Raw genomic sequence first — 15,141 nt, forward strand, 5'->3', positions numbered from 1 at the left:
TTTTTTGAAACAGGGTCTCGCTCTGGTTGCCCAAGCTGGAGAGCAGTGGTGCAATCTCAGCTCACTGCAACCTCCACCTCCCAGGCTGAAGCAATCCTCCCACCTCAGCCACCTGAGTAGCTAGAACTACAGGCACAGGCCCCAACACCCAGATTTTTTTTTTTCTTTTTCTTTTTCTGATGTCTCGTCATAGTGTCCAGGCTGGTCTCAAACTCCTGGGCTCAAGTGATCCTCCCTCCTCGGCCTCCCACAGTGCTGGGATTACAGGCATGAGCCACCGTGCCTGGCCCAGTGTGGTTTCTAAAACAGAAGTGACAGTATGTGGATCAGCTCCATAACTTATCTCATACATGAGCTTCAATACAAATGACTTACTTCTATAAATCAAACTGTCTACACTTGGCTAGACCAATGCTTCATGCAGCCCAAGGCTGTCCTGAGGCTAGTAACAACCATTAATTCAGCCCACCTTCTGCACCCAACCCCACCTCTCAAACAAAACCCCAGACACTTAACTCCAAAAGCGCTATTGAGTAATATCATTGTTACTGATGGACTCATGGATAGACAGAAGAAAACATTTTCAGAGTACCTTATACATCCCTAGTCTCTCCCCCTGGCAGAGATATTTGGTATCTGGTCAGCTTGCAGTCTCCACCCAACACAATAAAAGCTAGTTGTTCGGCATAAGCTAAGCAAAAAGCCTGGTCCTAAACCAAGCCCTATTCTTCTGAGAACTGCAAGCGAGCTCTCAGAACCCCTGCAAAGTTACAGCTACAATCACTTCTGATCCTCAAAAAGTTTAATGGATACATATATCAAAACATCATGTTGTACACCATAAATACATACAATAAAATTTTTTAAAAATTGAGCAGAAACATATATTTGATCAATTACTTGAGGATTTTCTTTTTTTTCTTTTTTAGAGACAGGATGTAACTCTGTTGCCCACGCTGGAATGCAGTAAGCCATCATAGCTCACTGCAGCCTCGAACTCCTGGAATCAGCAATTCTGCCACTTCAACCTCCCAAGTAGCTAGAACTGCAGGCACATGCCACTATGCCGAGCTAATTTTTTATTTTTATTTTTTGTAGAGTTAGGATCTTCCTATGTTGCCCCAGCTGGTCTTGAATGCCTGGCCTCAAGCAATCCTCCCATGTTGGCTTCCCAAAGTGCTGAGATTACAGGTGTGAGCCACAATGCCCTGCCTTGTAGGTTTTTTTTTTTTTTTTTTTTTTACTGTATTTCCAGTTTTTCCACTGTTCAATGACAGAGGAACTCCTTATAAATAAAAAATATATTCAAGCCCTAAAAAATATTAACTTTCTTATTTACCATTTTCATTTTCACTTTTTGCCTATGGATTTCAGTTAAAAACTGGTGTTATTTCCTTATTTCAACGTAACTACATTACCATTCACCTCCTTTGTATAGTTATTGTAAAACATATTCCATTTCTGTATGTTATATTCAGCAACATGATTGTATAGAAATTATTGTTGCCTACAATTGCTTTTAAAATAATTTAATATAAAATTTTTTAAAGAAATATATTTTTAAGTCTGTTAGGAGGCAGGGAGGTCAAGTTTCATCTTTATCTTACTGAGGATATTGGAGCTTAGGTTAGGACTCCCGCCTAAGGCATCAGATCTGCTTGCGCAATTTGGACAACAATCCACCCATTCATTCCTTCAACTTGCAAAGAGTCGGGCAGTTGGGGCTAGTGACCCAAGTCTAGTTGAACACTGTAACATGGACTATGGCAGAATTAAATGGAATGGCATGGCACCAAACCTAGACTGAGATGTCCAGAAAGGTTTCTCAGAGGAGGAGGTGACTCCTGAGCTACATGTGGTAGAATGTGTGGAGGTATCCAAGAAGTGGGGCAGAGCTACTCCAGAAAGAACTGGCAGCATGGAGAAAGGCATGATGGTGGATTCTGGGTCTGAATTACAGTGTTTTTATTCTCCTTCACAACCATCACATAAAGTGACTCTAATCCTGGGGAAACTAACCTCACCAGGAACCCACTAGGAAGCTTTCCACCCATCAATGGAATTTCATTCATTTTTCATTTATTCACTTAAAATTTAAAGAATTACCACTCCAGCATGAATAATAAGATAGTTAACACTTATTGGGCACCAACTATGTTCCAGTCACTTTGCATACATTATTTCATCTGATCCTTGCCACAAACCTACAAGCTGGGGACTATTATCTCTGTTTTATAGATGAATAAATGAGTTTCATTGCCATTAAGTGAGTTATCAAAGGTCACATAGCTATGAAGTAACTGAAACAGAATTCAACCTCTCAGTTGATCTGTCCCCCAAACCTGGGCTCTTTTGAGGCCTCCACACTGCCTCATTCATCTATTCAAAAAAATATTTCTTGATTGCCTACTGTGTGCCCTCTGCTGAAGAAAACAGGTACATAGACTGATAATTTTTAAATAAGAGTTTTTCTAAGAACTGCATTGTAGGAGGAAAGATGAGGATGCTCACCAGCCAATATCTGGGCAACCACCGCATCCCAGTTCCAGAATACATCAAAATTACAGCTTTTTTTGATATATGACTGCAACTTGAAATAAGACCCTCTCTGAAAATTGTCATATGGTCAGCAAGGAAGGAGGTCATTGTAAACTCAGGTAAGGGAAAACTGCTGGGGCTCAGCAGAGAAAGGAGATGTACCTTTTAGTTTTATGTTGGCAGACTTCAAAAAGGCAATTTGAAAGGAACACAGGTGACATTCATTCAAAGGGGTGCACAGGGTTTGCTGAGGAAGACATTAGGGACCTATCATCTTGTTGAGACATCAACCTTCTTTCTATAGCTCCTGACACGAGGCATGCTTTTGTGATGGAGGGCTGACTTTCTCACCCCTGCAGGCCAGTCCTATGCCAATTAAGGTACTGTGCTTAGGTTCATGTGCAGAGGAAGAAAGCCCTGTGGTATTAATGACATGAAACAGGTATGGTAGATATTTGCTGCCTAGATTCAGAAACTCTTTCCATGTTTGAGGAATCTCCACTTAATGAGTCCTAATGAGGGAAGGGGAGCAAAAATTCCTTCTTCATATGAATGGAAAATGCTACGTACTTGCTTTTCCCAGCTGCTTTAGGCATGCGATGTTCTCAAGTCAAACACGGACGTAGGAGCTTTGAAGCAAAAGGAAGGAGATAAGGGACGGCTCCTTCCCTCCTGGCAGCAGTAAGTTACAGAAAAACCACATTCATGGTGAGAAAATAGCGGCAGTACAAAATTCCAAGATTTAGTGGTGGCAGCAGCAATTTTCTCTTCAGATCAGTTCTATGATGTGATTTGGGGCTCAGCTTTAAACCTGGCTCCTAGCCTTCACAACAAATCTGTTTCCCAACATTAATTTAGTAAACTCTTTCATGCTTAAGCAGCCAGAATCAGCCTCTGTTGATTACAGATATGAACCCTGTCAGTCCGAAGCATCCCTGAGCCTCTTCTTCTTGTAACATCACACCATTTCCAGAGGGGAAATGCCCTAACATCAAATTAAACCCAGGACCAAAAATCAATTTGCCCATCGTAGAGGCTCCCCAAGACCTTCCCCTCCACAGATACTCTTCATAATCAAACACCAAGCTAATCATGGTGTCCCTTTCCCCTGAACGCAGTAATTACCCCAGGTATAACACTTGACCAAAGCTGGGCCCAGCAGTCTAGTTAGGAATTTTGTTTTTCATCTGAAAGTAAGAAAGAAACCTTGCGCACCAGAGTACAAGAGTAACTTGGCTTATGAAATTTAAAGTATAAAATAGCAAAATGCCATTGCCTTCCCACCACCATAAAGTAGCCTGGTCCTGTACATCTGACTTAAGGGTTCCTGCAGAACAGAAGAAAGGAGTCATAGGAATTTTAATCTAGCCTGTCTCTCAAATTTGACAAATGAAAAACACAAGGCCTGCAGAAGGGAAACAACCTGCAACAGGTCACACAACTTTTATAAACTGGAATGAAAATTCTCTCCATCCCCTACCAACACTCCTGTACTCTTTCTATCTCCTACCATATTTCAACTTTGTAGAACTAATTAGTACCTAATCTAATGTTATCTATATTTGCTAGAATGAAGGCTCTATGAGAGCAGGGGTTTTCTGGTTTGTTCCCCACTATATCTTCAGTGTATAAAACAGTATCCAATACAGTTCTTCCTACACAACTGGAACAGAAAGGCATCTATCAATAATTGGTTTTATTCAAACAGAAGTAGACTCTAGAATTGACCACTTCTACCTTGTCACCAAGCTAAAAACTGTTTAGTTTTCTGGGTGTTAATCCCACAAGAATGATATTTCTATATTTAAGTCATATATCCCATGCTGTATTTTGTATTTGCACTCTCTGGGCCTGGCAGCCCTGCCCAATACCTGGAGTAAGGAAATTTAATAGACTATAGAAAAGCATTTATTTCATTTAATCTATTGCCCTAATTGCTAGACAACCCAAGCGAATTCAATCCATTTGAGATCAATTCAAAGAGTATATCTCAGTGAATATTTTAAATAAATTAATACTTTTTTTCTAGTTCCCAGTTGACTAAGTGCAAACTTGAATGAGTAATGCTGCTGATTATAAAATGCATGTGTCTTCATATGCAAATGTATGCCATCATTAAAACATTTTCACAGCCTTTCATTTTTTTCAAAGTTGATCCAGAGAGAAGACTTGGACACATCTGTCTGCATCTTTGAGTACCTATAGGATCATTCAGTGTCTGGAGACTAACTTCTTACCCTTCATCCTCCTGGCTATGAAGTTAATCAATAATCCCCTAACCCTCAGATGTGTCTACCCCATTTAATTTCTTGGTGTTTGGTCTTATCACAGGGATAATTCACAGAATAGGTTATTTAGCATCACAGACATCTCCAATTCAGAATTCTTACTTCTCTAGCTCACTCACTGCTGGGCCAGTTTTTTAGATGTGCTGGTCATGTTCCTTAAGCTAGTAACCACTTCAGGGAACAGGCCTTTACCTTCCCTCCTCACTTCATATAGTATTAGCCCTTGACAGTCACTTGAGGTTGCTTTCCAAGTGGCTGTCATTATCCATAAGTTTATGATGGAATATTTATCAACATTACAGGTATTTTATTCTGTTCCATTTCATGTAGAAAGTGATTTACTTCTTTCCCCAAAATATTTTTAAATCAATAGTTCTCTTCTTAGTTTTATATCACAATATTTTACCCTCAGGGTCACTTTCTCAGAATCACATATCACTGGAAGGGCAAGAGTTGACTTCTGGGTCATCCTGCTGTAATGAGTCCATGGATTTCTTCTTCCCTGTGTTCTTCTCTCTAATCATCAGAGTGATTTACATTTTGTTTCCCTTATAGCTCTGCTTATCTCTATACGCTTCTTTATTTATTCCTTTTTCCAGCATAAGGCAATTAAGACTTTAAGTTCTTCCCACAGAAATGAGACAGACAGGCATCTATTAGTAATTACTTTTATTACAACAGACATAGTCTGTAGAAGTGACTACTTCTACCCTGTCACCGAGTTAAAAACTATTTAGCCTCTGGATGCTAATCCCACAAGAATGATACTTCCGTACTCAAGTCATATATCCCATATTGTACTTTGTATTTTCAGTCTCTGGGTCTGGCAGCGCTGCCCAATATCTGGTATGAGGAAGTTTAATATATCACAGAAAAGCATTTATTTCATTTAAACTAGTGCCTTAATTGCTAGACAACCCAAGATAATTCAGTCCAATTGAGTTCAATTCAAAGAGCATCTGCCCTGTGCTAGGTGTTGTACTCGGCATCCTTTGCAATTACCAAGAGGCCAAAAACACAGTCTCTGCCTTCAAGGAACTTATTATGGTCTAGATGATTAAAAGATAAACATAAAATACAAGGCAGTATGCAGTAAGTTACAATGGAGATATAAACAAATGTTTTGTATAGTTTCCAAAGTTCCTCTTGTTATTGACTTCTAGTTTTATTTCATTGTGTTCAGAGAAGATACTTGATATGATTTCAATTTTTTTGAATTTTTTTTGAATGTTTGCTTGTTTTGTGAGCTAACGTGGTCTATCCCGAGAATGATCCATGTGCTGAGGATAAGAATGTATATTCTGCAGTCATTGGATAAAATGTTATATAAATATCTATTAGGTCCATTTGCTCTATAAGTACAAATTAAGTACAATGTTTTTGTTGATTTTCTGTCTGGATCTGTCCAGTGCTGAAAGTGGGGTGTTGAAGTCTCTAGCTATTGTTGTATTGGGGTCTATCTCTCTCTTTACCTCTAATAATGTTTCCTTTATTCACTCAGACTCACAGATAGATATGTGCTCATATATATCTGGGTGCTCCAGTGTTGGCTGCATATATATTTACAATTGTTATATCCTCTTGCTGAATTCACCACTTTATTACTATATAATGATCTTCTTTGTCTCTTTTTATAGTTTTTGTCTTGAAATCCATTTTATTTGATATAAGCATAGGTACTTCTGCTCTTTTTTGGTTTCCATTTACACAGAGTATCCTTTTCCATCCCTTTATTTTCAGTCTGTGTGTGCCTTTATATGTGAAGTGTGTTTCTTGTAGGCAACAGATCGTTGAGTCTCTTTTTTTATCCATTCAGCTACTCTACGTTTTTTGATTGGAGAATTTAGTCTACTTACATTCAATGTTATTATTGATAAGTATTGTACTGTCTGTGTCTTGAAAAGTTGTTGCAGTTTTTTTATCAGTTCATCTTTTCATCTTTCTACTTAGATATGAATAGTTCATACACCACAATTACAGTGTAATAATATTCTGTGTTTCTCTGTGTACTTACTATTACCAGTAAGGTTTGTACCTTCAGATGACTTACTCCTGTCATGTTGTTATCCGTTTGCTGGTTGTTTTGCAGTCTTCTCTTCCTTCTTTCTTTTCTTCCTGCCTTCCTTTTAGTGAAGGTGATTTTCTCTGGTGGTATTTTTTTTTATTTTTTGTGCATCCATTGCATGTTTTTTTTATTTGAGGTTACCATGAAGCTTGCAAATAATATCTTATAATCCATTATTTTAAACTGAGGACAACTTAACACTGATTGCATAAACAAACTAACAAACCAGCAAAAAAACCATAATACAAACTCTACATTTTAACTTCATTTTGCCCAGTTTTAAACCTTTTGTTTTTTCTATTTATATCTTACTGTACTATGTCTCAAAAAGTTGTAGTTATTTTTTTGATCAGTTCATCTTTTCATCTTTCTACTTAGATATGAATAGTTCATACACCACAATTACAGTGTAATACTATTCTGTGGTTCTGTGCGTACTTACTACTACCAGTAAGGTTTGTACCTTCAGATGATTTCTTATTGTTAAATAACATCCTTCTCTTAACCCTTTTCAGATTAAGGAACTGCGTTTTAGCATTTCTTATAGGACAGACCTGGTGTTGATGAAATCCCTCAGCTTTTGTTTGCCTGAGAAAGTCTTAATTTCTCCTTTATGTTTGAAGGATATTTTCACTGGACATACTATTCTAGGGTAAAAGTTTTTTTCCCAGAGCACTTTAAATATGTCATGCCATTCTATCCTGGCCTATACAGTTTCCACTGAAAAGTCTGCTGCCAAACATATTGGAGCACAATTGTATGTTATTTGTTTCTTTTCTCTTGCTTATTTTAGAATCCTTTCTTTATCCTTGACATTTGGGAGTTTGATTATTAAATGCCTTGGGGCAGCCTTCTTTAGTTCAAATCTGTTTGGTATTCTTTAACCTTCTTATAGTTAAATATTGATATCTCTCTCTAGGTTTGGAAAACTCTCTGTTATCACTGCTTCAAATAAACTTTCTACCCCTATCTCTTTCTCTACCTCCTCTTTAAGGCCAATAACTCTTAGATTTGCCCTTTTGAATCTATTTTCTAGATTTTATAGGCATGCTCTATTCTTTTTCTTTCTTTTTTGAGACAGAGTCTCACTCTGTCACCCAGGCTGGGGTGCAGTGGTACAATCTTGACTCATTGCAATCTCCGCCTCCCAGGTTCAAGCAATTCTCCTGCCTCAGCCTCCCAAGTAGCTGGGACTACAAGTATGAGCCACCACACCCAGCTAATTTTTGTATTTTTAGTAGAGATGGGATTTCACCATGTTGGCCAGGCTGATCTCGAACTCCTGACCTCAAGTGATCTGCCCGCTTTGGTCCATTCTCTTTTATTCTTATTTCTTGCATCTCCTCTGCCTGTGTATTTTCAAATACTCTCTCTTCAAGCTCACTAATTCTGTCTTCTGTTTGATCACTTCTGCTATTAAGAGACCCTGATGCATTCTTCAGTATGTCAATTGCATTTTCAACTCCAAAATTTCTGCTTGATTCTTTTTCACTATTTCCATCTCTTTGTTAAATTTATCTGATAGGATTCTGAATTCCTTCTCTGTGTTATCTCTAATTTCTTTGTGTTTCTTCAAAACAGCTATTTTGACTTCTCTGTCTGAAAGGTCACATATTTCTGTCTCCTTGGAATTAGTCCTTAGTCTCTTATTTAGTTTGTTTGGTGAGGTCATGTTTTCCTAGATGGCCTTGATGCTTGTGGATGTTGTTTAGTGTCTGGACATTGAAGAGTTATTCATTGTAGTCTTCACAGTTTGGGCTTCACAGATGTACCCATCCTTCTTGGGAAGGCTTTCCAGGTATTCAAAAGAAATTGGGTATTGTGATCTAAATTTTTAGTCATTGCAGCTGTATCTGCTTTAGGGAACACCCCAAGCCCAGTAATGCTCAGACTCATAGAGATACCACCTTGGTGGTCTTAGGTAAGATCCAGAAGTGTTCTGTGGATTACCAGACAGAGACTCTTGTTCTCTTCCCTTACTTTCTCCCAGACAAACGGAGTCTCTCTCTTTGTGCTGTGCTGCCTGGAGCTAGGGGAGGGTGACACAAGCACCCCTGTGGGTACCAACACTGAAACTACACTGGGTCAGACACAGCACTGGATCTCGCCCAGTAACTACTACCTGGCTACCACCTATGTTTGTTCAAGGCCCTCTACAATCAGCAGGTGGGAAAGTCAGCAAGGCTTGTGTCCTTCCTTTCAGGTCAGTGAGTTCTCCCAGGCCCTCGGTGGGTCCAGAGATGCAGTCTGGTAGCCAGGGCCTGGAGTTGGAAACCTTAGAAATCTACCTGGTGCTCTACTCTACCAACTGAGTTGGCACACAAATCATAAGAAAAAGTCCTTCCCACTTTCCCTCCCCTTTCCATAGGGAGTGGAGTCTCTCTCCATAGCTGTCACCATTATAGGCCCACAGAGAGTACTGCCAGACTACCACCAATGTTCACTTAGGGCCCAACAGCTCTTCAGTCAGCTTCTGGTGAATGCTGCCAGGCCTGACGCTCACCCTTCAGGGCAGTGGGCTCCCCTCTGATCTAGGGCAGGTCCAGAAATGCCATCTAAGAGCCAAGACCTAGAATCAGGGACTCCCCCAAAGCCTATTTGGTACCCTACCCCACTGTGGCTGAGCTGGCACCCGGGTTGCAGGACAAAGTCCCCTTTACTCTTCCCTATGCTTTTCTCAAGCAGAATGAGTCTCTTCTCATAGCCATCACTGCTGGAAATGTGCTGGGTCACACTGGAAGCCAGCACATCTCAGAGTTTCACCCAAGGCCCACAGCATGTATTACCGGGCTACCACTGCTGATTTTTCAGGGCCCAAGGGCTCTTTAGTCAGCAGGTGATTAATCCTGCCTGGGACTGGGTCCTTTCTTTCAAGGCAGCAGTTTCCCTTCTGGTGCAGGGTGTACCTAGCAATATCATTTGAGAGCTAGGGCCTGGAATGGGGGCCTCACAACTCTGTCTAATGCCCTATCCTGTTGTGGCTGAGCTGATATCCAAGTTGCAAGACAAAGTCCTCTTTACTCCTCCCTCTCCTCTCCTCAAGTGGAAGAAAGGAGTTTCTTCTGGAGCAGCAAGCTGCGCTACCTGAGGTTGGGGGAGGAGTGGTAAAGCACTCTCTTGGCTGCCCTGTCTGGTGTCTCACTAGGTTGCATGTCCCCCAGATCCACTGGCTCTGAGCCCAGCACATGACTAGGACTTGACTAGGACTTGCAGTCCTTGTGGCCTAGACCGCCTTTCAAGTTTATTTAGGAACCCAGAGCCCTTTACCCAGCAGTGGCAAGGCTTATCAAAACTCAAGTTCTGATTGCTGAGATGGGTAATGCCCCTCTTGCTAGGGCCTGTCTATGCTTCGTCCGTGGACATCAGCTGAGTTCAGCTTGGTGTTGCTTTCTACTGTGACAGCACAGCACTGAGTTTCAATGTAAAGTCCTTCAGTCACTGCATTGTCCTCCCACAAGCATACATATTCTGTCTTCATGCCATGCGGCTGTTGCCAGAAGGATGGGAGTGAGGTGGTGTCAGTAATTCAAGGGTGTCTTTCCTGCCCTCTTCAATGCCTCTTTCAGTGATATGAAGTTAAAACCAGGTACTGTGATCACTCACCTGATTTTTTGTTCTTATGAAGGTGCTTTTTTGTGTGGATAGTTGTTAAGTTTGGTGTTCCTGTTGCGGGGACAATCAATGGAGGCTTCTACTCAGCCATCTCACTGTGCCTCCCTCATAAAAAAAAAAAAAAGGTTTTGAAAGTAATGAAAAAAAATGAAAAATGTGGAATGCTTCACGGAACTACAAACTCATCACGTTAGTGCCCATTGCTGGCACTCTAAAAATGTAAAGTTCTTATTTAGCCCAACTGAAGGAAGAAAAATGCCTGGCATGGATCAAAAATGTACAAATGTCTGATGTAAAGTCATTGGGTGTTGAACTAAGCAGCAGCCTGAAAAAAAAAATCACTGTCTACTGCTACACCTAGGAAATGTAGCCTCCACTCTTCTCCCGGTAGACTGCTAGGGTTTCCGGGTCACTGCACTTTGCCTATTGAAGAGAAGAGAAACAAAAACACTCCAACAACCAATTATCTCTCCTTGTTTTTATTGTACCAAAGCAGGCTTAATCTCCTTGCCCCTTTTTAACCTTCCTTTTCATGCAGATGAGAGAGAGAGAGAGACAGAGAGAGAGAGGAAGGAACGAAGGGAGGGAGGGAGGGAGGGAGGGAGGGAGGGAGGGAGGGAGGGAGGGAGGGAGGGAGGGAGGGAGGATGGGAATTTATAAAGACTTTATAAAGATGTAAGAAAATCTCTCCAATGTATCTCTCAAAGACCTATTACAGGATCTTTCTTCTATCTCTTTGTTGATATTCTGGTTTTCTTGTACTGACATCCAGGATACTGTCCTTGGACCCACTTTCTCAGACATTTCTGTAAAGGAACAGTCTTCCAGCTCCTTTGTATGAGAGGAAATTGAAGCCTATGAAAGGTAAGTGCCATGCTCAAGGTCTAGAGTGAGTAGGGCAGAGTTAAAACAACATCTGGGTTTCCTAACTGCCACTCCCTGTTCTTTCAATTTTACCAGTCCACATCATAAAGGGAGATCAAGATGTATTGTTAGGTTTGAACCTGTTTCTTAATTTCCAACATCAGTCTTCTAATAGACAGCCATCATCTTATATTTTTCTATGAATTACCTTGGAAAGGAGTGGGGAAGACCATATATTTTCCATTTCTACAGCCCTGCCCTGGAACACACACAAGCCTGTACTGAGAATCACCTGTGAGAAGCCAAACAGAAAGTCAGCAAAACTGTTAGAACCACTGGCTATTTGATGAATAGCTTGATGGTACTGATTCCCTCCTCAAGTAGGGAACAACAAATGGGTAACTTGTTCCCCATATTCATATAGATAATAGCTCCAGCTTTGGCTAATATGTCCCTCCCTAATAAGGGTGTGGGACTTTCAGGCATAACAAGAAAGGCATGTGAAAAGACCAAAGTCTCCCAATTACAACTGAGGAGGTGGGAGAAATACCTGGTTACAAGCTGTCCCAGGATTCCTAGGATAGTAACCGACCTTGAGGACAGCTGTCCAGGGCAGGAGATTAACACTGAGAAGGCCATGCCAGTGTCCAGGAGGAAGTCAATTTCCTGGCCCTCAATGGTTAAACGTACCCGGGGCTCAGTGAGGGTGATGACATGAGCTGGCGCTTACCCCAGGCACCCTCAGTTCTGTTGTCGGATCATCCGGTTGGGGGCTTCTGGCCCAAAGAAACTTTGCCCTCTGGGGCAGTGCGCCTTCCAGTGATTGCCTTGGCATAGTGGACATGGGCGAGGGGGCAGCTTGTTTCTCTTTGGACAATGTTTTTTAAGGTGTCCTTGCAAACCACACTGATAACAAGCCCTACCAGGTTATTGGCCTGCTCCATTTTCTGTCCTCTCTGAACCACCAAGGTTTGTTTGTCTGAGGGCCATGACTAAGGCTGCGGCCTTTCTCTGATTTCACTTTTCCTTTTTGGCTTGTTCCTCTTGGTCCCTATTATAGAACACTGAGGTTGCCAGGTTTAATAATGCCTCCAGATTTTTTTCAGGGCCCAGGGCTTGCTTTTGGAACTTTCTCCTGATATCTGTGCCAGATTGGATAATAAACTTATCTTTTAGGATAAATTGACCCTTGAGTGAGTCAGGTGACAGGGGAGTATATTTTCCTAAGGCCTCCCATAGCCACTCGAGGAAGGCAGAAGGATTTTCTTCCTTTCCCTAAGTTATCGCGGACATCATCGAATAATTCATGGGCTTTTTCCTAATTCTCCTTAGTCCTTCTAGAACACAGGTCAGCAGATGTTTATGAATCCAGTCCCCGTGATCTGAGTCTAGGTCCCAGTGGGGATGCATACTGGGAACAGCTTGCTCACTGGTAGGGAATTTGTCCCTTTCTTCAGCTGTCATTCTATCATTTACTTGACTAAGATACCAGGTATCTCCAAATTCTCAGGCTGCAGCTAAAGCCGCATTCTTTTCATTAACGGCCATGTTTTGATCTGACAATAGCATGACGTCTCTCCAAGTGAAGTCAAAGATTTGCCCTAGGTCTACCTTGGCAAGATCAGGTCTACCTTGATCTGCTTTAAATCAGAGAGAGAGAAGGGGACATATACCCGGGTTGGGCTAAATTCCCCTCCCCTTACAGCTTGAAGGGGACATAACCAATAGCCCAGGGATTTTTGTGGTCCCTTGGAGATTTCTTTACTTATTTCCTTCTGGGCGGGGGAGATTAAAGGAGGCTTATCATTAATAGGAAGGGGAGCTGTAGGAAGGCTAGGATATGGAGGTAAGCTGAGAGGTCCTCCTGTGGGATGTAGATTGCAAACTTTGCATAGTTGTGGATTATCTTTCAATGAAAAGAAGGGTTGGACATAAGGTATTTCACTCCATTTGCCTTCCCTCTTACAGAAAAGGTCAAGCTGCAGGATAGTATTGTAATTTATACTTCCCTCAGGTGGCCATTTTTCCCCATCACAGAGAGAATATTGGGGCCAGACCATGGTGCAGAAAAAAATGAGCCACTTCTTTTTCAAAGTTTGTAGGTCAAATTGGTCCCAATGGCTTAGGATGCATTTCAAGGGTGAATCTGTTGATGCCTGAGTGTTTCCCAGCTGAAAAAAAAAAAATGCCCGTGGTTTTGATTTGTTTGTTTTCCCCCCCGAGCAAGAACCTGCAATGGTCCCTGGACCCTGCTGATCAGAATAGTTGTGCTCACTGATGCAGCAGCAGATCCCCCTCTTGCCCAAGAACCCATAACAGTCCCTGGACCCTGCTGATCAGAATAGTTGCACTCGCCAATGCAGCAGCAGAAATGCTAGTTTTCCTCCTAGACCACAAAGAGGACCAATGAAGGTCAGATTTAGTGGCCCTTACCAACACATTCTCGAAGACCTGCACCCTTGTCTTTCCTCTTAGACCACAAACAGGACAGAAAAATCAGATTTAGTGACCCTTACTGATGAATTCTCAAAACCTGTTAGAGTCCTAAGCATTTTCCCCTGTTAGTACTGGGACCTTACCTTTGTCCTATAAGATGATATGCCTCAAAATGGAGCAGAGGACCATACCATGAGGGAGGGAAGGGATCTCCATGGTTGGAGGAGTGATGCCTTTTGTCCACACTTCTCATCATATGAATAGGAAGGATATAATTTCTGAGAATTCCCATATCCTAGCTTCATGAATAGCCTTTGTTAGGCCTGCTAGTCTGAGAAGGGATCCTAAAATTCCAGATAGTCCCCAGCAACAGGGCCTTGGGCAAAAATTATATCTTTCTAATTGGTGATCCCAGGTGCCTAAAGAAGGGAACAGAGTCCCAAAATTTATACTAGAAATCATTCTTATAGGAGAAACTAGAAGAGCACCAGAGACAGGAGTGGTTTTTAGAAGCATGACTAGCCTCAGAGAAGAGAGGCAGAAGGAAGTTTGTCTGACAGGCATTAGGACCCAGGAGGCAAGGGTCAGAATAGATAGGACAGATGGGCGAGTCTCACTTGGGTGATGTAACTTTAAGAGTTCCACTCATGGCTGCAGGGCCAACCAACTTTTTTTTGGGACCCCAGAGCTGAATGGCTTTCCTCTCTGTTGACCCTCAGCTCAGTCCAGAAGTATAGGAAAAGCAGAAGCTGGTTCCAGGCAAACCAATGCTTCCAACTCTGAAGAGTCGGGGGTGGTTAGAGAGCCCTTTCCCAGAAAGCCTGACACCCATGTGTTTAGTCCAGCGGCTGCACTAGTCACTTTTAACTGGCCGACAGGTGTCTGATGTTTAGCCTCTGAATTCTAAGGAAAAATAGGACAGAACAGCAAGCAAAAGGGGTCTGATGGTACTCACCACGTGGCGATACCCCGGATAAGCCCCCAAGATGTGTCTGGAGTTGGTTCCTTCTGGTGGGTTCATGGTCTCACTAACTTCAAGAATGAAGCCACGGGCCTCCATGGTGAGCGTTACAGCTCTTAAAGGTGGCACAGACCCAAAGAGTGAGCAGCCGCAAGATTTATTGTGAAGAGCGAAAGAACAAAGCTTCCACAGCATGGAAGGGGACCCAGGTGGGTTGCTGCTGCTGGCTGGGGTGGCCAGCTTTTATTCCCTTATTTGTCCCCTCCCATGTCCTGTTTCTGTCCTATCAGAATGCCTTTTTTCCAATCCTCCCTGTGACTGGCTACTCTTAGACTCCTGCTGAATGGTCCATTTTATAAAGTGCTGATTGGTCCATT

At 41.9% G+C, this 15,141-nt stretch overlaps 1 protein-coding gene across 4 annotated transcripts in view; it reads right to left on the reverse strand.

Annotated features, from left to right (window-relative positions):
- Positions 1-15,141, reverse strand: part of SUMF1 (sulfatase modifying factor 1) — a 696,570-nt gene that overhangs the window by 383,560 nt on the left and 297,869 nt on the right. The gene's annotated exons all lie outside the window — the stretch shown is intronic.

Source organism: Pan paniscus, chromosome 2 (assembly GCF_029289425.2).
Source record: "Pan paniscus chromosome 2, NHGRI_mPanPan1-v2.0_pri, whole genome shotgun sequence".
NCBI lineage: Eukaryota > Metazoa > Chordata > Mammalia > Primates > Hominidae > Pan > Pan paniscus.